Consider the following 25964-nt stretch of genomic DNA (forward strand, 5'->3'; position numbering starts at 1 on the left):
CGAAAATTAAAAATAGTACGAAAATTAAAAAAAAGGGGATCGAATAGTAATAACGCATGTCATTATTAGTTTTATAAACACCCATACAAACAAATGGGAGACTTCGTAAATTTAATACAGAAAATAAACGGCAATTTTATTCTATAACTAGTGGAGACTGCCCAGCATTGTCGGGTCATAAAATACGCTTAAATATATTTTAATTTATGCAGATTTCGTATTTATTACGCATCCAATTTTCAATTGAATATAATATTGTACTTAATATATAACAGTAACTAACGTCGGGAGAATGGCGGCCGACTTTGCCCTGTTGTAAAATACGCTTAAATATGATATTTTAATTTGTCCAGATTTCGTTTGAATTATAGAGTCGTGATTTCAGAAGTAAAAAAAAAAGTATCTGGGTACTATTAGCTAGAACCGATACCGAAAGCAAAAATGTAGCATTCAAAGCTGGTAACGTTACCACTGTATCAACATGATACACATATAAACTGATTAAGAATAAACTAAAGGGAATGTACAAAATATACGATTTTTTTTTCAATTTTGACCCCTTTTTAAGCCCTTAAACATTATTTTAACCGGCTAAAGACCCATAAACAAATGATCGTGAAAAAATCAATGATTTGAGGCCCCTAGCGCCGCTCTGCGACTTTTAGTTTCGGGAGAGATAAAGTTTGAAAATATGGAGACATACAGCAAGACAGATAAACATAGTGAGCTTTATGAATTAGATTTCAAAAGTAAAAAAAAAAAAATTGATTTGGGTGCCATCAGCTAAAATCGAAACCAGAACAGTTAGCACACCACCATCATTCGTTACCATCTATACCACGCCAACATACATGTAAACGATTTAAAAATAACTTTGTTTAAATGTATACGAGTACAATAAGTAATGCCCCGTTGTTCTATCAGAGTTGCTAAGCGACAATATGGAAAAACAGCTTTACCGATGCTAGATAAATTGTAATAACGGTTTCGATTATCGATTATGAATAATTATCCGGAGTATTCTGAGACAAAACTTAACTAATATCACTCCCATACTTATACACTAAAGTTCTCTAAATTTTAAAGAAAATCAGTTCAGCCGTTTTGGAGTCTATAAAGAACAAACTCACACACAGAGACAAAGTTGCATTCATATAATTGTAGAGATAGAGATAGAGATACACATATAAAATTGAGTTTTTGTCGTACTGACATTGATATGAAAAGCCTATTTTTCTATTTAAAAATCATTGAAACAAACTTAATATACTCAGTAATGGATATCTTAGCGACTTCGTAAAGGTTAAGTAATTGGCATATTCCTTTGGAACCAGATGTAAAAGCTCGATAAAACCAAATAGGAGATAGAGCTTATAATAAGAGCAAACAGTTAATAAAACATGTTAAAAAAAACACTTTGAAAAAGAGTTAAAAACATATTTAATCTGAAAAGGAAACACTTGATAACTGGATAGTCCTTAATCCGCGGAGTTTTGAAGAAATATTTTCCTTCTCATAAGAGGGTAGGAATTAGCAAAATGCGGGATCAGATTTTGCATACAAAAGTATTTGATGAAACAACAATAAGTCAAAGATCTTACTTGATAAGAAAAAAGTGGAGCAGAAGGAATATGGTGAGGAAAAAGGTGATTACACGTGAATGAATAGTCTGGTGAAAGGTAAATAATTCAATGACGGTAAAATCCAAATATATAACTCCAAGAAAGTTAATTGAGTTTCCATTTGCACAAGTAAAATCCAAGGAAATCACGTAATTGGAAGATGGTCCAAAATAATCCAAAAGGCCGAAATCCATGGAATAATTCACAAATATGTACAAAGAAAAGAAAAGGGGAAAATTCCAATAATATCAATAAAAGAAAAATAAGATATGCTTTTCACACGACTGCCGAGACATAATAAGAAAGATCAGGGAAGAAGAAGAGGAAAAAAATTAAATGGTGATAGAATTAAATCCGATCCCGCATTTTGCTAATTCCTACCCTCTGATAAGAAGGAAAGTATTTCTTCGAAACTCCGCGGATTTAGGACTATCCACTTATCAAGTGTTTCCTTTTCAGATTAAATATGTTTTTAACGCTTTTTCAAAGTGTTTTTTTAACATGTTTTATTAACTGTTTGCTCTTATATATATATATATATATATATATATATATATATATATATATATATATATGTAAAAGATATTTAGAAGGCTGTCACAATGCAAGGAATGAATTATAGTCGCTGTTGGTAAGAGGAGACGAGAGCAAGAACAAGTGGCGATTTACAAATCAATAAGTACATATATATATATTAATTATTTTTTATATATATATATATTTATTCAGTTGTATGGTAAAATGTCTTACTTATAATTTGTAATTCGTGCGACGTATTCCACTATTAATTTCGGAAAAAAATTCCCTTTTCGAATGGTGTGCGTAACAGGTCGATTCAAAGCATGCTGGATGAAGGGCCGGAAGTTGTGTAGCTATGTGAGACCTCGGGGCAAATGTGAGTAGGGGATTTATGTATGGTATGATTAGGTTGTTAATAATGGAATACGTCGCACGAATTACAAATTACAAGTAAGACATTTTACCATACAACTGAATAAATATATATATATACAATATATATATATATATATATATATATATATATATATATATATATATATACTTATTGATTTGTAAATCGCCACTTGTTCTTGTTCTCGTCTCCTCTTATCAACAGCGACTATAATTCATTCCTCGCATTTTGACAGCCTTGTAAATCTCTTTTACATACCTATCCCACACAATGCTTCAAGCAAACTACATATCAATCCTATATATATATATATATATATATATATATATATATATATATATATATATATATATATATATATATATATATTTATTGCGATACTCGTCATCATATTGTATTTGTTTAAAATGGAAACTATACTTTTACTCCAATTAATGTACCATTTTTCATTTTCGATTCAATTCACTACATCATTTCAGACTAATAAAACACATGATAATCTTGAATTCAAGGGATAGCGTAGTATCTGTTCGCGTGTTATTATACAAGTCTCCCAGACCTCTTTTCCTTTTTCAGAGGAGTATTGTATCAGACGCCCGTTCATAATAACACTACCACTTTCGCAACGATTACCTCTTCTTTGTAGGAAGTGAAATATATATTTATTCGTTATGATACCATAGCACCAGGTATTATCTTCTCCTTTTTTCTAATAAATAAGTATTATATTAGCAGCTTATTATAATAATAGAAGGGTGATCCGATGTTGCCCGGAAATGAATGATGATTAACGAATGTTTCACGCTCCCATATTTTTATTGTGATCGAAATCGATGAAATCGCACATTTTCCAATCAAATCGATTAATTGCCTGCTCTTATTAGGGATTCATCGCGGTGCACCGGAAGAAAAATTCGCATGCCTCAACGCAGTTACTTAGTGCACAATATATTATACTTACATTGCACTGTAGAGAACCTACTGTTCCTTTTATAAAATTATTTTATCAGTGGCTTGAATTTAAGTTTAAAACGCAAAATCAAGTATCATGGTTTAATTGGTCATTTGTCAGAAATATTCATTTCGAACACGCCCCTGTCATATCAAAGGGCCTACTGTTTATTTTATATGTCGAGCGTTTCTGCTTGTGTTTATCAAGCTTCTCGAATGCACTTATGATATTAGGCTGTGTAAGGTGTTAACTTTAGTCAACATCGCCTGTTCTTTGTTTCATCGGATTATTTTGATTATCGATTATCGATACTTATTGAGGACATTCCGATAGAAAACATATCTTAGAACACTGCCAGGCACATAAAGTTCCATCGTGTGAAATTTCATAAAAATCAGTTGAGCCGTTTTCGAATCCATAGGGAACGAACTAACACACAGACACACGGACAGACAAAGTTCCTTTTATATAATACTAGCCTGGGTGTTTGTAGGTGTATGTTGAGCAAAAAAAGAAAGGTGTAGTCGGCAGGCAAGATCGAAACCGTGACGCGAAGGCGAAAAAGAAAATAGATGTGTGTGTAAGGGTGCTGGTTGAGCACAAAAAAAAAGAAAGAAAAAGGGAAATAGCAAGCGCAAAAAAATATAGTAGCTGTAAGCAGGCTCGAACCCGTAACGCAGCAGAGGAAAAGAAGGTACACCCCCCACAAACAAATGGGCTTATCGATGCTCCTACTGTGATTGTTACGTTACGAACAGTCGAAATAACGTCTTTTATCCGACGTCGTTGACGCGCGGTTTAAATAATTTGCAAAAATATCAGCGAAAAAATCTACCCCTCCTTGTAGAAAAGTGTCCAGTTGAGGGTGAAGAAATGAATGTTTTAGTCAATTTTTCGATATTTGTCGTTCGAAGGGTCGGCTTTAAAACGATATCAATTTCATGAAAACCCCTCCCCTCTGTCGAAAGTTTTAGGCATACATACATACATACATACATTCATACATGCATACATACATACATTCATACATGCATACATACATACATACATACATACATACATACATGATGATTGTTGCATCTTTCCAGATGATCGCCGTCACATTGAGTTCTCCCAATCTCAGATGACTCTGCACTCCTGCCGAAGATTCGCACATCTTGAAGCGGGTGTGACATACAAATTGAGCAATTTTCATCGAGTTGACTTCCTCTGGAGGTTGAAGGGTATTCCTATGAACAATCACATGTTTTCTCAAACCAGCAGTAGACTTGCAAACTTTGCTGCATGTTAAACAGATCGTTTGGTTCGGACTAATAGGTGCAAAGTTGACCTGAACAGGTGTTTTGTGCGACTTAAGGTGGTTGACGTAGCCAGCTTTTGACAAAAGCACTCTTTCACATGTGTCGCGTTTCCAGCTGTGTGTGTCATGGTAAAGACCATCAATTAAACTTTTGCAAAGCTCTCGCTTCAGATTGCTGTGGGCCTGCTTTCTTTTCTCTAAAGCATCACAACTTTCACGTACAAGCTTTCGCCACTTTTTGCAGAGTAAGTGCTTCCCATGTGTCAATGTCTATTTGTAAGACTTTCAAATTATTCTTTGTAGAGTCCCTGAATCTCTTCCTAGGCTTGTGTTGAGGGCGCTTGCCCTTTTCCAGATCCCGTAAAAAATTTGTTTTGGCAGACTGCAATCTTTCATTCGAACCAAGTAGCCCACCCAACGCATGTGAGATCTGATTACAAGGGTCTCAACACTAGAGCAACATGCTCTTACAAGGACTTCAGCATCGGGTACTTGTGCTTGCCACTTGATATTTAAGATACGTCTCAAGCATTTTTGGTGAAATCGTTCAAGCTAGTTAAGTTGCTTTTGATGCTATGCCCATGTCTTCGATGAATACTACAGTGTGATTAGCACACAGGTCTTGTAAACGCAGATCTTAGTTCTGTCTGTGATGCCACTATCAGACCACACTCTCTCCTCCAACCTTCGAAAAGCTACAGATGCCTTCTGAATTCGCCTGTGGATTTACGTGTCGAGAGAGCCATCCCTCGATAGAGAACTACCAAGGTACACAAATGAATCAACTACTCTCAGTCTAGCACCACAGACCATGATGTTCGGCTCCACGTATGACTGGCCCGGTGCAGGAGTGAACATCACCTTTGTTTTAGACAGACTGATCCTCAGATCAAAGGCAGTGCAGGAGTCAGCAAAGCTATCCATTATATGCTGCATATCAGTCTCAGTGTGCAACAAAAAACAGCATCGTCTGCATACAGTAACTCATTGATCAAGACATGATGTAGCTTGGTTCTGGCATTAAATCTTTTAAGATTAAAAATGCGACCTGTGATTCGAAACTTTAACATGACACCTCTATCGCAATCCCGAAACGCATGAGCAAGTAGAGCAGCAAAATATATAGAGAAAAGAGTAGAGGCAGGAATATCACCTTGTTTGACACCATTGTCAACTGGGATTTCATCAGACAATTTTCCGTTAAATGAGACTCGAACTTTCATGTCCCTGTGCAGTTCCTTGAATATTCTAACAAAGGTTGGAGGACACCCTACTTTCTCTAAGATTAGCCACAGAGCATCCCTGTTAACCGTGTCAAATGCTTTGGTTAAATCAACAAACACTTGATACAGTGGCATCTGTTGTTTAATGCATTTTTCCTGGAATTGCCGGGCTGAAAAAATCATATCCATAGTTTCTCTGCCAGAGCTAAAGCCACTTTGTGACTCTGGAATAGCATTAGAACAAACATCCTACAGTAAACTGTTTAATAGAAGTCGTGTGAGAACTTTTCCAGCAGCTTCCAAGAGCATAACCCCACGGCAGTGGTCACAAACATTCTTCTATTCCTTTCCTTTAAACAGGGTCACCAAGACACCATAAATCCAATCTTATGGAACAGAAGCACCTTCCCAGATTTCCTCAACAAAACCAAAGATAGCATTAGCAATATTCACACCTCCAATCCTAAGAAGTTCCACCGGAACACCATCCAAACCAAGTGCCTTGCCACTGCTGATTTGTGCTATAGCCAACTGCACCTCAACCAGATTAGGCAAACGATCCATTCTGAATATGATATCACATTGTGGTAGGCTATCAATTGCATCAACATCGACTGCTGAGGGATTGTGAAACACATCAGTAAAGTGCTCTTTCCATCTTTTCAAGATATTTTCTGGATCCTTAATGACAACAGAACCATCTTTCGACATCAGGGGAGATATTGAAGAGGTAGGAGGACCAAATACTTGGCGCAGGAGTCCATAAAATTCCTTCGGATTTTTTTGTGTCAAACGCCTCTGGTTTTTCATTTTTCTCAGCTCACGTTGCAATGTGGCTTTGACTTCTTTGTATTGTCGCAAATTAGTTGTATGATCAGAATGATATTCACGAAGTAAAGATTCATAAATTGTCTGTTTATTCATCAGCAACTGATTAATTTCAAGATTGTTGTCGTCAAAGCAGACCTTGTTCTTATCCTTCTTGAAACCAAGAGCTTCGGCACAAGCAGAATATACCCGAGTCTTAAAATTCACCAATGTACCATCAAATGCAAGATTATCGAGCTTTTCCGCCATACTCTTTTGAACTTCAGGCAACTTTAACTTGGCGACATCAATACGGCTAGGTACATTAACACCACTGTGACGAATTTTCTTACGGATTCGTAAATTAAACTTTCCTCTCACCAACTTGTGATCGGTGTCACATTCAGCACTGCGCATGACACCAACAGTACATGCATATCAAAGGTCGCGTTTATGACTTATGATGAAGTCAATTAGGTGACCATGCTTTGAACATGGGTGTATCCAAGTAGCTTTGTGCTTCAGTTTACGGCGAAAAAAAGTGTTACATATAGCAAGATTAAATTCTGAACACAGCTCTAGTAAATTAAAGCCATTAGCATTCATGGAACCGATACCATAGCGGCCAAGAGGACTCCAGGTCTCATAGTCTTTCCCAATACGGGCATTGAAATCACCAAGACCTTCGGGTCAAGATCAAAGTGTAGTATCTGTTCTTTAGATGCTGCACTTCAATTTCTTGTTCTCTGTCAGTGGAGGAGAAATCTTTCATGACTGAGACAATTTTTATTTTTGTTTCTTTTCTCCACATTAAAAAAACGACCCTGGTGTCTAACTCTCTCCCGTGGGGAGACATTGTAAATAGGAACAAGTTTTTCATTAATTGGTGTAGATGCAACAACGGAGCGCAGAGACTCATAGAAACACAAGATGTCATCTTCATTCGTTTGAAGTGTCGGTGCATAGACCGAAAGAATAGTGATGAATCTGTTATGTGAGAGAGGAACACGAAGTTTCATGATGCGATCACAGATACTGGAAGGAAATTCCATAGTATCAACCAAGGATGTTTTAATCGCAAAACTCACTCCACCATTTCTACGGATACCCTCCGGTTTACCAATCCAGAAGAGTGTAGTGTGATGATACCTCTGTCATTTGATCTCCTGAGAGACAAGTTTCTGATAGAACAGCAATATCTATATCAAGTCTCCGTAGTTCTGCAGTGACGAGCACTGTCCTGCGCTGTGGATTGTTGGATGACCCATTTATCTAGAAGAGTGCGTACATTCCAACAACATAAATTGAATTTTACTCCTTTTTGGAGATACATTTTTGTTTTCTTCCTGCTTACACGAACCACCGTTAGCCGCAGGAAACTAACCAGTGATAGCATGAGAGACAATTTTTAGTGAACCTTTTTTAGCACTTTCCCAAGACATCGGGTGAGCAGTGCTCTCCCTGAATGGGGCTGCTCAGTCACAGGAACCCCCACCAGAGTTGGCGTCTGTCGGTTGAAGGCACAAAAACGATGTTAAGATTGGGTTCCTGTCGTCTCTGTGCAGATTTGTGACTGTGTACCTCCAACTGGTCAAGTCTGTACACGTTGCTACTCCTCCATCGCCATAGAACTTGCAATAGAAATAAACGACTGATAAAGATAAGATAGAAAAAGATAAAAGATAGATCGCAAGTAACATCTGTACATCGTTATATTAAAGTGACAAGCGTTTGTATAACACGAGTGCCACTCTCTAAATCCCAGCAACAATAACCCAGTGACAAGCCATTGCAAGATGACTGGTAATTGCTTTGACCGCAGATTTCTCGTAAGAGTTGTCCTCTCCTTGAAGGATTACCTCCTCCACGGCTTACAGGAGCTACTTCTACCTCGCTAATGTCATTTACCCATAACTGGGACTTAGGTAGCTGGGCACCAGAGCATGGTCCACACGCCGGTGGGTCATGAATGCCGCAGTCAACAAGGCCTAAGCTCCTCTGGAGGTTTCTGTCAGAGTTACCTCACCTTTAACTTTTGGTTCAAAAGCCTTATCCCACAAGGCAGTGAGGATTCAGTTTTCTGGCGCTGAACACTCGCCATTCACCAGAGCACCGTTAACGTTGCAACACTCACGACGTGCACGTGAGGATGATTAGATTAGGAGAAGCTATATATGACGCTAGAGCATTTGTGTTTTTTTAACACACGGCCACACCAATCTTTGAGCCCTAATATATAACATCTAACATACATACATACATACATTTAAACAGAAAGGTGAGATTTATATAATAGATTAGAAATCTTTTCACTTCTGGCTGCGGAGTTATGAAATATGTATCCTCGTTTCTGTATAAAAAAAAAACAGCACAACTAAAGTCATCCGTAAGCAGCTAAAGCGACGCTTTATTTGTTTATAACCTAAAAGTTGAACTTATGGAAAACAAAAAATTGTAATAATGGTTTTGGACTGTGAACACAAGTATAGTAAGGTGTTCATTTGTTCCCGGGCAACACCGAGGTGCTCGGCTAAAACTTATAATGGGAACCTTTTCGGAAAGAAAAAGCGGTCTTAAAACTGACAAAACCTCTCGGTTTCTTCTAAAAAAAAGGAACACATCTTTATTGAATTATTCTAGTGAGTAAACTTAGTGCCAGTAATTATCCGCTAATTTAATTCCTAAGCCATTTCGGTCCAACATCTGTGCAGCAGGAACCTACAAGATGAGATGCTTTTCGGCTTAAACCCATCTCATGCATGACCCTTTGGCATAGCTTGAAATTTACTTCAGCCATGTTCGTTTAGTGCCCGTCTCTTCTACACGCATTTATTTTCATGGCGACATCAAATTCTATCATAATACAGTTGGTTTCATTCGTACAGAAGTCAGCTGTTTCATTATTATTATTATTATTATTATTATTATTATTATTATTATTATTATTATTATTGTGAATAAAATACAGAGTCAGTGAGTATCCTGCCAACACAATTTTTAACAAACATCTTTGGTGTGGATGAGACACATGATATTTGGCGAAAAAAGATTTCTGGTCGTTTCCGGTCAATTTACTTAGAGAGGCTGCTATTTAAGCTTTCTTCGAGTTCTCCGCACAACACTGTAACAGTATTCCGATTTTACACCCCCCCCACACACACACACTCTCTCTCTCTCTATATATATATATATGTACATATATATATATCTGTATATATATATATATATATATATACATATATATATATATGTACACACATACGCAACGTTCCTTCCTAAGGAAATCAAAGATAGCTTCGTGACGTACTCGAATCCTTCAACCCAGCGGTAATCGTCACTTCCTGTATTGATGATCAAAGTTATAACAGCAGGACCATTGTCGACATCCTCTAAATGCAAATCTGGACGGTTCAATGCTTGCGGGCCCAGCCCTAGGCATCGAACGATCCACGGCTCTGGTTTTTGGTGTGGTTTCAAGTGAGGACCACATCATGTCACCTCACAACTTTCAAAGTCGGGTGGAAAATCAGCATCATAGTGTACCTGGATGTACTGAAGAGTGTGATGATTCCCTGGCAGACCTTGTGTTTGGCAGCGGGACTTTGTGCCGGCCCACAAATCAAAGAGATCCATGCTTGGCTTCAGAAGGAGTGATATCCTTCGTTCACTAGCTCCTCTCCTTACCTGACCTGAACCCGCTGGACTACTCAGTTTAGTCATACACCGAGAACATCACCAACATGACTTCCCACAACACCAAAGGCAGCCAGTTCGCCACCATCCGTCGAATATTCGCCGAGTTCCTGCCGCTAAGGGAAAAGGCATACTCCCAGTTCCGGCCGCCTATTGAGGCGGTGATTGAGGCTGAAGGCGGCTATATTGAAAATATGTTCGCTCCACTATATAATCAAGTTACCTGAATTAATTTTTTCAATAAAAGTTTTAAAATAAAGCTGTAGTTTTGTTTTCTTTACGACGACACTTTATCGTTCTGCCTTGTAAACTCGAGCAAAATATGCAATAAAAAATACGTGAACATTGCTTAAATACTATCCATCATAGCTGCCTTGCAGAGGCTTTCATTATGGATAGACAGCCATGATGGATTGAATTTAAGCAATGTTTATATATTTTAATCCCGCATTTCTCGAGTTTAGATGCGTAAAATAAATAAGTTTTAACAAATAATATTTTAAACGCATACGCACAATTATTTTCTAATATCACCTAAATATCACCTCAACACTTTATTTAGCGACTTTACCAAAATAGTTTTAGCAACTAATATGTTTATAATGGAGAATACCTAATATATGCTAAAGATTATATGTACGAAGTGCATTAAATAAGTTTACAGACTTTTATATACAATTGTCGAAGATTCCTAAATATTCACTATGTTATGTTTATGATTTTAGGTTCAAATGAACAGCTACATCACGAATTGGAATACACTCTACTAAAGCCTAATTGTTTCAACTGGTGAATTTCAAAAATTCAATGTGAACGATATTTTAGAAGAACAATATACAATAAAATTCTGTTTTAAACTTGAAAAAATGACGCAGAAACGTATGGAATGCTTCAGATTGCTTTTGGACCATCTTGCATCCGTTTTTGAGTGGCATAAGAGATTCAAGGCAGGCAGGGAGTCTGGGAGGGATGATGAAACGTGTTTGGAGTATAAAAAATCAGACCACTACAGTGTTTTTTTTTATAAAGGAATCACCACTTATCAAGGCCAGAGGCCACTCGAGGATAAGAGTTAAAGAGTGTACAGTGGTCAAAAGGAAAATATCATAGTAATCGATAGAAGTGTAACTTTGGTAACTTACTTAAAGGGGAACGGCTCATCGTGAACTTGTTTACATTGGACTTGAAGACGGCCATATTGTAGTCAGCTTTGCCCGGAGTTGATTAGCCAAATAATGGATTATGACCGTCATGTGTATATAGTGACAATAAGTGCACAGTTTGATGTCAGTGTGGAAACTGTACAAACAATTATTTGCGAGGAACTGAAAACGGGGATTATTTGCGTGAGGTTTGTCCCAAAGGTGCAGTCTACAACTACATCCTTATCACAGACTATTTGACCAAGATGGGCATCAAGACAGTTCCTGATCTTCACTATAGTCCAATCTCTGCTCCTTGTGACTTTTAGTTATTACCTAAGCTCAAGGAAAATCTTAGGGGATGTCGTTATAAGACACTTGAAGAGATGAAAGAGGCTGTGACGAGGGTCATTGACACTCTCACACAAGAGGACTTCCATGGGGCATTCCAGAAGTTCTTTGAACGGTACAACAAGTGCATTGCAGCCGGAGGAGATTACTTCGAAGGGGACTAGGGTTTTATGTGTATATTATAAATAAGAGTGCGCATACGGAAAAAAGTTTGGGAACTTATTGAAGGCACCTAGTAGTTTTAGCAATTACAATGTTTATAACAGAGTGCTCAATGTATGTTATAGATTATATATAGGTTCAAGTTTGTATACACGGGCGTGCGTGTCTCATGCTCTCTTTCTCTCTCTTTATACACACACGTACACATATATCTATCTATACTCTTATTAATTCGGGTTTCTTTTGTGTTTATCGATATTCATATTAAAAAAAAAAAAATCTATTTATTTAAAAATAAAATAAAATTTTCTTATATCTTGGTTGCGAAATTGCATTCACTAACTAACGATCTAGCTAATTTGCATATTCTTTTAAACATTCATTTTAATTAATTCCCTATTAGTTGCTTCGGGTTTTAATGGGATAACCATCTTTAGTTAACTATTACCTGTAATTATATTCATGCAGATATTCTACATGATTAATACTTGCATAATATTTGCGAAAAAGTTTATAGTAAACACAAAATTGTTTCCATATATATTTATGTATACGTCAATATTTTTGTTAAACAAATCTATCTATCTATCTATCTATCTATCTATCTATCTATCTATCTATAAAAGTGAATGTGTCTGTGTATCTGTCTGTGTATCTGTCTGTGTGTGTACATTTCCCTACGCAATAACTCTGTCAATTTTCAGTCTACAGACTCGAAATTTAATATACAGGGTACTGAGATTTGGGGAAATCAATGTGATCGGTTTTCGGCCAGAAATTTGGCGATTAAGGGGTCAAAGTTCAACGATTTGACTTTTGAGAACTCTACCAAACTCCTCCGATAATTTTGTGTCTAAAAAATTTAAATTTTAGATATAGGTTCCTAATTTAATACCTTGATTTGACCCCAAAACAGTAAATCTTAAGGGGCCATAATAAGGGTCAAAGTTAAAAAGATTGACCGCTTTTTTTTTTTTGCTCAACATACACCCCCAAATACCCGTACAATGCCGGGCATCCGTGCTTATATATATATATATATATATATATATATATATATATTTCATAAAAAATGGCATTAAGAATTCCGCTTTTGAATATAAGCATTGTTGCCTGAAGAGGTCTCTAGTTACTAAATACTAGAAGACCAAAACATGCTATGTAAAAACAAATTGAAAGTGTAACTTGCTCTACTTCCGTATTGAGCACTCCTGTATTAACCACGTTATATTTTACTGTTTACCTTAATTTTGAAAAATAGCAACCTTAAATTATATATATATATATATATACATATATATATATATATATATATATATATATATATATATATATAAAAGTGAAAGTCTCAGTCTTTCTGCCTGTGTGTGTGTGTGTGTGTGTCTGTCTGTCTGTGTACATTTCCTTATGCTATAATTCTGTCAATTTTCAGTCTACAGACTCGAAATTTGATATACAGGGTACTGAGATTTGGGAAAATCTTTGCAATTCGTTTTCGGCCAGAAATTTGGCTGTTATAGGGGCAAAGTTCAACGATTGGACCTTTGAGAACTCTACCAAACTCCTCCGTAAATTTTGGGTATAAACAATTGAAATTTTAGATATAGGTTCCTTGGACATGACTTGATTTGAGCCCAAAACAATAAATGTTAAGAGGTCATAATAGGGGTCAAAGTTAAAAAAAATCGAGCGCTTTTTTCTTTTTTTTTTTTTGCTCAACATACACCTCCAAACATTCGGCCAACGCCGAGCTGAAATGCTAGTATATATATATATGTATTATGTATGTATGTGTGTGTGTGTATCGGATTTATATATTTTTAACCTATCTTTGTTTATCTAAGTTTGAGCTTGTATGTCTACCTAATTTTTCATAGTCTTCATAGCATTTAAGGACTATTCATTGGCCCGCAAAGCTTTGTATCCCTTTGTATCCTACGTAGATTTAGGCAGCTGTTACGTAAAGCAAACGAAAAAGAAAGGATAAAGAAAAAAGGGAAGACAGACCGACAAAATGTTAAGAGTGGTCTCCGCTTGTGGCTTTAATATGCCAACCCCGTCGCGTCTACCGTGATACGGATGTGAAAATAAAAACACGATTCGTTAATTGGGTTCACTTGGAGGGAGAAGGAAAAAAGCCAACTGACTGCGGCTCCAGCGGTGCCGTAAAGACACGCCATTTAATCTAGGAAAAACAGAGAGAGAGAGAGAAAGAGAGAGAGAGAGAGAGAGAGGGAGAAACAGAGAGAGAGAGAGAGAGAGCGAGCAGGGGTGGGCTGCCTTAGAGAATGGTTGAGCCACGTAAAGGAAGAAAAAAAAAACGGAAGGCTTCATACTGGCCAGACTTTTTTCTGCTGAGAGCAGATGTCCGTAAATGTTTTTTCTGTGTCAGCACTAACATTCTTCTTCCTAGACTCTCCAGAAAAAGGGCACACATGTATTTGCATACGTATATAGACATACGAACTCTGTATGGTAAATCGTAGACGCAACATGTCAATACACACGTTCTCTCACATATACTCACACATATATACATATTAGAGACAGGCCACTTCTTCAAAGAGGAATCGAAACATGACCGTCTAGACGCTACAGCCCCCCCCTAAAAACAAAAGCTAAATGGAGGCCATCTAGAACATATGCTGTAGAACGGAGAAAAAAAGGCCGAAGACCCTAGCGTTTTGATGTGGTGTTTTGAATATAATAAACTAGTTATGACCAAAGTTTCATTTCATTCGGACAAAACACTAAGAAAAGGGGCCTAAATATATTTGGGGGCCGTTTTTTTTAAATTCTCCTGTATATACTGTTCATTTGTTTTTCTTTTTGCGATACATATTGAATGAATTAAATTAATTATACGAAAGAGCATTTTTACCTAAATGCGAGTCGGGAATAATTGCCCCTTTTACCAATATAGTACCCCCATATGAGGAGCGGCATATATATTGTTTTTTAAAATATAATTATCCACTGATACGTATTTCGTTGTCTACGTCTCATCAGAGTGGCTGAATTTAGCGAGATTCGAAATCGGGATCCCATGGTAAGAAGCCTACACTCCTATCACTGGTCAATCTCGCGCAACTGTTTGGAAATATCGTGATTTACGTATTATTTATGTTATTTATTTGTTTTTGTTTCTGCGATACGTTTTGAATGCATTCAATTATTTATACTAAATTGGGGGGGGGGGATACAAAATTGGTAAAAGGTACAATTATTACCAACTCAGATTTAAGTAAAAATGCACTTTCGTATGAATAATTGAATTCATTCAAAACCTATCGTAAAAACAAAAACAAATAAAAAAACATCTATATAAATCGTGATGAATCCAAAACGTCGTGCGAGATAGTCCAGTGCTAGGAGTTCTTACCATTGTGTCCTGATTTCAAATCTCGGTGGATTTAGCTACACTGATAATTCGTAGACGACGAAACATGTGTCAGTGGATAATTACATAAAAAACAACATATATATATATATATATATATATATATATATATATATATATATATATATATATATCCCTAAAACCTCTGGCCTTGATGGAGAGAAGACTAAAACTTGCTGCTATGGTTTCCAATGATTTGAAATAACAGCAAGGGGGGACTCGGCTCCATATATTTCTCATATGTTATGTCTCCTCTCTTTTGGAAATAGGGTATGATAATGAATATCTCCAGTATCAAATAATCCTAAAACACTGTGAAATTTTCTTCATGTATGAAAATCAAAGAGGGGATATATAGCATATGAGAAATATTTGAAATCAACTGTCCCCCCTTGCTGTTATTTCAGATCATTTAAAATCATAGCCGCAAGATTTAGTCTGCCCTCCATCAGGGCCAGAGGTTTGGAGGAAATATCAAATAGTTTGAAATTCATATGTAAAACTAGTAAAACAAATGACTATGATTGAAACATTTAATTTAACGGAATTTAAATGGAATCTGGATGATGGATGATCCCTTTAATGTGCGACCTTAAGGGCAAATGTCCCATAGCCCACTACACAGAATTGGAACTAATATAATTGCCAGAAAATGTTATATATATATATATATATATATATATATATATATCTTCTATCTATCTTCTTCTCTATATAAATAAAATGAACTCATTTTTTCCCGTATGAGTTTGACCTTAATAGGATGAAAAATCACGACATTACATTCAAATGTAATGTCCCCACACTTCATCACAGGATGTGAGGTGTGCTATAGGCTTACTAGCCTTACAGTTCCTTACTAGCCGTACATTTCTATATTTTTTCCGGTGAGAGTTCACAGTTACAATCGGTTAGAATCAATGGAAGTTGTAAAATCTTTTCTTTCTATGCGATTCATACTCCGTCCGCGGCGACTTAACATCGCTGCGGATACGTCCACAGGGGAATATACGAGGAACACCGATTTGAGTTCTTAGTTGCTTTAAAAGATATGGATTGGCATTTTTCTGTCGGGTGAAATTCCAGTTATTCTGTGGGTTACTTGTGCCATTTTATAAATTTCTTCTTTTTTCCACTTTTTTTCCTCCATTTATATTTTTTCTCTTTTTGTAGGGGTGGGGGTTGCGATTTGAAGGATTAGTTAAACGAAACGAACTAACATTGGATTCCAGTTTTTACAAGAAACTTTAACACTCAGCCGCCAGCGTTCTTCAAATCTTGCACCGATTAGTTGCTTTAATATTTTATTTATTATCTTTATACTTCTATTATGTTTGCATTGAGGGTTACTTGTACCATTTTATAAATTTCTTCTTTTTTCACCTTTTCTTCTGGTTTTATTTATTCATTTTTTTCTTTTTCATTGAAACAAAGAAAAATAAATAAATAAAATCTAATAAACATATTTTCATTATACACGGTAAGTTTTATTTTTTTGAATTTTGTTTTTACATTAAAAAAAAACTAAAAAATTAGATTTAAATAACATATTTGCATTTTACGCGGTAACTTTTTTTTCTTTTTTTTCCTTTGTTATTCTTTCACGTTCGTTGTTTTTATTCCTTTCAATTTTATGCGTCATATATTAGCTAAACTAGGGCGGGGGCATCTATAAATATAACAGCTAAAATGTGTGTGTGTGGGTGTGTGTATGTGTGTGTGTGTGTGTGTGTGGGTGGGTGTTCCTTCATCCTAAACCGGCCTCCTCCTGCTACTACGACAATGACGTCATGTTTGACCTAGAAAATGTTGACGTTAGTTTCAACCACCTGCAAGTGTTTTTAAAAGGTTAATTCATCCGTTCTCAATTGTGTGTCTCTTTGGCGTAGAGATAACGTGTCAGGCATTTTTCCCGCCTTAGCCTCGATGCTTCGGGTACGTACCTATCCTCCTACCTAAACCCTTTTCCCTCTTTTACACCTTTTTTTTACATTTGTTCGCGGTGTTGCTTTGTTTTGGCTTTTCCAATTTTTTATAACATCGTGTTTTTTATTATATTAACAGGGCCCCCCTCCAACATACACACCTCCAAACAACCGGGCAACACCGGGTAACCCCGCTAGTATATATATATATATATATATATATATATATATATAATTATTCACTACAATCTCTATAATTAAAAAACTCAAATGACCTTGTAACGGGTTTTGTAAGCCAACGTCCGGTTTACGACTTCCGGTTGCTCATGCGTACATAAAAAATAATCAACGCGACAATAAAACGTATTGTTTTACTGCATACGTTTTCAGCGTCTGGATTGCTTTTTTTTTTTCGAGTTTAAAGTATCCAAATAAACAATTGTTAATACTTTCTGCATTTTTTTGCATCATTCATTTCCGTATGACGTTTAAGTTATTTTAGCGCAATTTTCTCACAAATAAATCTACTTTAACCCGTTGACAACAATAAGACCATTTTTTAACGGCGATTTACCCACCGCCTTAATTTTTTTTATATCTATTTTCCATTTTTAATACACCTTCCTTAAAAAACACTCATACATTTTCTTCTACACTACCAACATAAATAAATAACCCCGAAAATATGTTTTTTTTTTCATTTGCATTACAAATAAATAATCAACGCGACAATAAAAGGTATTGTTTTACTATGTACGTTTGCAGCGCCCCAATGGTTTATTTTTGCGTTTAAATTAAAAGATATATCAAAATTTTAATTTAACTTTAAGTATTATGGTATCTGTTCAGTTCACATTAATCTATAAGTATGGCAAACCACTTATAATTCAATGGATGTTAGTTTTTATAGAATAAACAATTATACACGAATGACTCATAGAAATCTATCTATATTCTTTTTTTTTTCATTTTAATATACTTGCATAGAAATATTTCACAACATTCATAGGTCACAAAAAACTATTTTCTTTACGTCAAAATTTTACGCTCATACATTAATTCCATAGCCAATATAACATACTGACCAGACGAGCCACGGATAGTCCAGTAAGTATTAAATACCTACAATGCAGTGTTTTATGATTACCCCCCGGCCGATAGATTCGAACCTGGCAACAGAAACCATCTCTGACTTAATTTGCGAGGACCCAATTCATTCGGCACCATTAACGGCGAGAAATACTGTAGAAATTTAAATATTTATTTTTTAAATGTTGTAAATGTTGTAAATGTTTATATATATATATATATATATATATATATATATATATATATATATATATATATATGAGTGTGTGTGTGTGTCTTTAGTGAATTTATTGCAAAAGTCGATTAAAACACTTAAGCCTACCCTCTCCGTCATATTGAAATTGAATGGTGGTCGATTTGTTTATGCAAATGAGAAGCACTCCTATGATTGGGAGGCGCGGGTTACAATAGAGATTTCTAAAATGACAGTCTTTTTTTATTATTATTTATTGTTTTTAAATTCATTTTCATGGTGTCATATTGGTAGATGAAGCTGTTAGGGGAAGACAGGTGACTTCTAAGCCGACAAGAAATACTGGTCCAAGTCATGGCGATATATGAATTGTTTTTGGAGACACATTATCCTCTATAATATTTAGTCCTTACATGTCACCGGTTCCAATTGTGATATTTTCAATTGTTTATTCCGCCCGACTGGATCAAAGGTAATTGCTAATTGCATTGTTATGACGACTGAACTCATGCATCCATGGCCTGAAAGTTTCATCTATCTATTGCAGATATGGACTATGTGAGACTCTAAGTAAGCAACCTCTGTAATGGGCGTACCTCGGAATCACAACTACGTCATTGAATTCCTGCCAAAGGTGCATTGAGAATGGTACAATAATAAATTCTGCAGTAAAAACGTTACTCGTTTTAACGGGATCACTCTCGTCTTCGTAACTTTTTAATGTTTTTAGTTTAAAAAAATGGGTGGCTTTACCTTTGAAACACGCACTCCGGACACCCATGCACATGAAAATATATGTGGGTGTGTCTATCTGTGTACATTTCCCTACCAAACTACTCTGGCAATTTTCGGTCTACAGACTCGAGATTTGAAATAATCTTATTAATCGGTTTTCGGTCAGATATTTGGTTGTTAATGGGTCAAAGTAAAACGATTTGATATCTGAGAACTCTACCAAACTCCTCCGCCAATTTTGAAACACTTTAAATTTTAGATATAGTTTACTTAGATATAGATCTAACTTTATAATTCCAAAACAATAACTGGTATCGGGTCAAAATTGGAGGCAAAGTTAAAAACAATTGACTTCTGAGCTCTCTACTAAATTACTCAGACAAATTTTGGTTTAAACATTTGAAATCTTACATAAAATGTATTCACACGTAGGGCAAGTTCTGAGCAGTACATAGGACCCGGGCAAAACCGGGCTGAACTGCCAATATATAAAAGTGAAAATGCCTGTGTATGTGTGTCTGTCTGTGTGTGTACACTTTTCTACACAATAACTCTGTCAATATTCGGTCTACAGACTCAAGAGTTGGATAAGGGGTATTTAGATTTAGGAAAATCCTTTTGATCAGTTTTCGGCCAGAAATTTGGCTGTTAAAGGTTTGAAGTTCAACGATTTTACCTTTGAGAACTCTATCAAACTCTTCCGCCAATTTTAGGTCTAAACACTTGAAATGTTAGATATAGGTTCTGTGAACATGGATCTAACGTTATAATTTGATTTGAGTCCAAAACAATAAATGCTAAATGTTCGAAATTGGGGTCCAACTTAAAAAAAATTGTTCTTTGTGGTCTCTACAAAATTACTCAGCCAATTTTTGGTATAAATATTTGAAACCTTATATAAAGGGTATTCAGACATAGTGCAAGCTTTATTTATTTGGTTTTGGCCGAAAATTTGGCTTCCAAGGCGTCAAAGTTCAAAAGACTTTACATTTGCAGTCTCTAGCAAACTATTCAGCCAATTTAGGGTCTAAACATTTAAACTTTTACATAAAGATTACTCAGACATGCAGCAATTTTTAATCAGTTTTGAGCGAAAGTTTCGATGCCAAGAAGTTAATGTTTAAATAGTTATCCTTTTCAGACTCTACAAAACTTCCTCCCCCAATTTTGGGTCTAAAACACCAGAAATTTAAGATGTAGGTTACCAGGACATAGGTCAAACATCTTAATTCAATTTGAGCTCAAAACAATAAATAATAAGGGGTAAAAATTGGGGTAAAAGTTTAAAAAAATTGACCTCTGCAGTCTTCTAATTTTTCTCTATAGTAGTTCCTATTTATAATGCCTCCCCACGGGACAGAGTTAGACACCAGGGTCGTTTTTTAATGTGGAGAAAAGGAACAAAGGATTTTCTCCTCCACTGACAGAGAACAAGAAATTGAAGTGCTACATCTGAAGAACAGATGGTATTTATTTGCTCCCCCACCGAGCAAATTAGGCACAAGGCCGATTTTTAATGTGAGGAGTGAAGGGATGGGGAAGGGGAAAAGGGGACCAGCTCCCAAGAGGTGGGAAACGGGAGCTGGTTAAAGGTCAGGCATGTGGGGTTGCCCCCACATCTGGTCTTTGCTAGTCATAGCTTGCAGCATCTGAAGAACAGATGGTATTTATTTGCTCCCCCACCGAGCAAATTAGGCACAAGGCCGATTTTTAATGTGAGGAGTTAAGGGGAAATGGGGACCAACTCCCCAGGGAGTAAGGGAGCTGGATAGTGACAATTGGTATGAAGGGTTGCCTCTACATTGACCAAGGTCTTATATGTGGGGTCGCCCCCACATATGGTCTTTGCTTGTAGTATCTGCCGGAACAGATGGTATTTATTTGCTCCCCCACTGAGCAAATTAGGCACAAGGCCGTTTTTAATGTGAGGTAAAAACCAGCTCCCCTAAAAGGGGTCACTCTGGTTACCAAAAATAATAATTGTCCCAGTATAAGGGGTTTCCCCTCCATTGACTGGTACAAATTATCTTAAGTGTAGTATCTGCCGGAACAGATACTACACTTTGATCTTGGCCAAAAGGCCAAGTTTAAGGAAATCTATTATATAGAAAGGCATTACCGTACATACTCACACTTTTTAATATATACATATGCACATTAAGTTATTAACAGTACATAGGGTCCGAGCAAAGCCGGGCTGAACTGCCAATATATCTATAAAAGTGAAAATGGATCATACTTTATAATTTGGTTTGAGCCCAGAATAATAAATGTTAAGGGGTCATAATTGGGATCAAAGTAAAAAAAAAATTACCTCTGCAGTCTCTACCAAATTAATCAGCCAATTTTTGGTCTAAACATTGAAAATTTTACATAAACGGTATTCAGAGATAGGGCAAGCTTTTTAATAATTTTTTTCTGAAAATTTGGCTTCCAAGAGGTTAAAGTTCAAATTTAAAATTAGGCTTCCAGGGGGTTTGCGATTTCTAGCAAACTTTTAAGCCAGTTTTGGGTGTAAATATTTGAAAGTTTACATAAAGGGTATTCAGACATGCAGCAACCTTTTTAATTAGTTTTTGGGCGGAAAGTTTGCTGGCAAGACGTCAAAGTTTACAGAGTTGACCTTTGCAGATTCTACCAAAATCCTCTGCCAATTTTGGGTCGAAGCACTTGAAATTACTTGGACATGGGTCAAGCATTTTTATTTACTTTGAGGCCTAAACAATAAATATTAAGGGGTCAAAATTGGGATCAAAGTTAAAAAAGAAATTGACCTCTGCGGTCTCTACGAAATTACTCAGAAATTTTTGGTCTAAATATTTGAAATCTTATATAAAGTGTATTCTACTCGTAGGAGAAACATAGGGCTCGAGCAAAGATGCATAAAAAGTATTATAAAAGGACAGACATGTCTAAGACATGTTAAATTATGAAAACTGTAACAAGATACTGAGATGATATTGCAAAATATTACTGAAGAATAACACTGATTAATACTTCTACACTATAACTCTGCAAAAATCGTACGCGTTTTGTCAGAAAAATCAATATTTGCAATTATTAAAGCAATTTAACCTTGAAAAATCGACCCCGCTCCTAAGTGAGCGTGGAATCGTTTCTCTCGAAAGTAATTCAGCAGATGTCAGCTGTGTCTCTATCTGGAACTGTACCTATCACTTTGATTATTACGAGCAGGACCCGTGGAAATTCCATTTAATATTTAATCAGTAAATATGTTTTGAGATATTATTATTATGAGATGGATCAATAAGTAGTAATAAATACTCAGCAAGTAATATTGTGCTACATAGTTCAATACAAATATTAAAGTAACATTGTAAGCGGTTCGTCTCCCAGTCGGAAAAGGTGTGAGTCGGAACATTCCCGGAAATAGAGTAAATACAACGTGGCGAATTTCATTCCACTGTTTGCGTTTCCACGCTTGATATGTCCCTGCTGGTATCGATTACCTTCCCATCGCAGGAAAATTTAACGCAAGGTCGGAAGGTGGGACGGATCAAAGCAGTAGCCCTGAAAGAGTAACACTCTGGCCTTTTAAAAATTGCTTGGGCAGCCCCGTCAGCATTTCTCTGTTTGAGCGCCTTAGGTATTAAGCACTAAACTTACTTTATCTGGAAAACGGTAGGGTAGGCCTGTGAGGGTAGACGCCCTGGGATAACTCAGGAAAAATGTCTAAACCCGCCGGATAAAATGCCCTCGAAATGGCCTGATTTCTGCCGGATTGTTTATCGAGATCGGAATCTCGGCAGTCATGTATCAGAGATCGGAATGAGTGGTCAGATGAATGGTGCGAATATCTGACATGCCTTTGTTTGTCACATACACAGGCAGAGACGACCAGAGGACGACGGGTATTGATGCCAGTTTCTACTAGCATTTTTAACAACACCCGGTTTCGACATTAATACCGCTTGGTATAACCTTTCACACCATGGTGACCCTACAGTTTAGGGATAGCAGGTGTTACTGTCGCAATATATGTAAGAAGGTTATTGAATGTCAAAATGATCGACTAAGATTTAAGTCTGCAATGACAATCAGTAACGATGAAATTCATATATATAAAGGGCAAAATGTGTGTGTGTGTTTGTATGCCTCGCAAAAACTTCCGACAGACGCGTCGGAACGTGACGAAACCGGTGTCGTTTTAAACCTCGTTTTTCGGACGACAAATATGGAAAAATTGACCAAAAACATTAATTCCTTTACCCTCAACAGGACAGTTTTTTTAATACTAAAAGGGGTCGGTTTTTGCGTCGATATTTTCGCAAAGTCATCTGCTTGGTTGGTTGATTACGCTTAATTTCAATGCTCTAGACTTCTGGCTGCGCCAGGGAGACATCGACTTAGATATAGCGCACGAGGTAGACATCGGCTTAGACATCATGAGCCAGGGAGACATCTGCTTGGACATCACGAGCCAGGAGACATCGGCTAAAACATCACGAGCCAGGGAGACATCGGCTAAGACATCAGGATTTTTAAAACCTTTTTCTCCCTTACACGCACGCACACACACACACACACACACACACACACACACACACACATATATATATATATATATATATATATATATATATATATAATTTGAGGTTGCTATTTTCCAAAGGTAAGGGTAACCAGTAATATATAACGAGGTTAATACAAGAGTGCTCAAACTACCACGTTTTTTAACCCCTCGCCAGGCGGACTGCCTACCGTTGTTTTGATCCCCCCTCTACTCCCACTTTTTTACACATCCCCTGGGATTCCTTACTACACCACCTACACACGCCCGGGCAACGCCGGGCAACGCCGGGCAACGCCGGGCAACGCCGTCTACTGCCACTTTTTTTGTAACACTTTCCCCCTCGGGATCCATTACTACACCACCTCTCCACACCTGGGAAACGCCGAATACCTCCTTCGCGTTACAGGTTCGAGCCCGCCTGCTTACTACAACTTTTTTTTTACTTTTTTTTGACAACACCTCTTTCTTTTCGGCCTGCCTACTGTTGTTTTGACCCCCTTCCCCCCGCTACTACCACATTTTTTCGGGGTTCCTTACTACGCCACCTACATACCCCGCATGTTTTTTTTTAATAAAAGGCGAAACAGGCGAACCATCACCGTGCGAAAATGACCATATATTAGAAGAAGTTTGGAACCCACGTCGACAGAAATATCAACGTCTACGAGTAAGATTTAATCCAAAGGAAAACAGTTTAAATAAAAGTATATTTCAACCCGTTATCATACAACTAATGAGGTAAAATCGAGAGTCTGATTATACGTGTAAAACATCTTTATATATATAAACGAACCCAAACATCTATTAAACCGTAGGAGAGAAATAGCGAACAACTGTGTTCACAGGATAAGATTTACTCTAGGATAGAGATACAAAATAACTTTAAAACTAACAAAAACAATAGAAAATAAACAAATAAATAAATAAAATAAATAAACATGCATATACATAAACTATCATACATATATATGTATGTATATATATATATATATATATATAAACTAACATAAAAAACTAACCTAGATTAAAAACAGGTAAAGAAACTAGATATCCAGGCGAAATAGAGCACACACAAAGAATCAGGTCAACCAGAGGTCAAATGGGCCTTTTTCCTGTAAGTGCATGTTCATTGGCTGATAGGAAGGGCGCGGTGGATACTAGAAAGCTGATTGGCTAACTAAAATATATATATAGTTGGATCCGTGGCGTAGTGGATAAAGTATTTAGTATTTAATTGTAAGTGCCACTCTTTCTGGAAGTTGAAGATTCAACAGTAGGACGATATTCAGAATGCCCTTGTGTGTTACGTAAGACTTCTATCCAATCATGGCTGAAAGAACAAGAGCATTGTACCCCATGGATTAAATAAAAGAGTTTCAGTTCGAAATTCCGTGCAGATTTTTGAGTCTGACAGAAAGATTTCTAAGTTGGACAAAGTACACCTGAAGAAGGTTGCAGAGTACATCGGCCGAAACGTTGTAAAAATAACACCGAAGGTGAGTACAGTAGTCCAAATAATACGAAGTGGAAGGATGTTTTTGTGAGTAATATTAATAAAACATTTTTTGATTGATTGCTAAGTGTATTTAATAGAACTTTTGTATCTCCGAACTCCGTCTTTTATCTACCCAGACTAATTTTTATTTTATTTTATTTTATTTTTGGTTTCCGCCTGACTCTGAGATACCTGATGCCAATGTTGTGTAAGCGTTGTATATTCTTGGCCGGGGAAGTAAAGTCAATAGTCTGCAGTGCTTACTAGTGTTTCAAAGTAAGATGCTATCCAGATGGTGATTTGAAGGTTATGTAAATAAGTAATTAGTCTGATGTCTGTACAAATTGGTATGTTTCGGTAGGACACTAGTAAGCATAGTACCATCTGAAGTAATAACATGTACGCCGAAACTAGGGCTGAGATAACAA

This window comes from Euprymna scolopes, chromosome 32 (assembly GCF_053919585.1).
Source record: "Euprymna scolopes isolate OS-2025 chromosome 32, ASM5391958v1, whole genome shotgun sequence".
NCBI lineage: Eukaryota > Metazoa > Mollusca > Cephalopoda > Sepiida > Sepiolidae > Euprymna > Euprymna scolopes.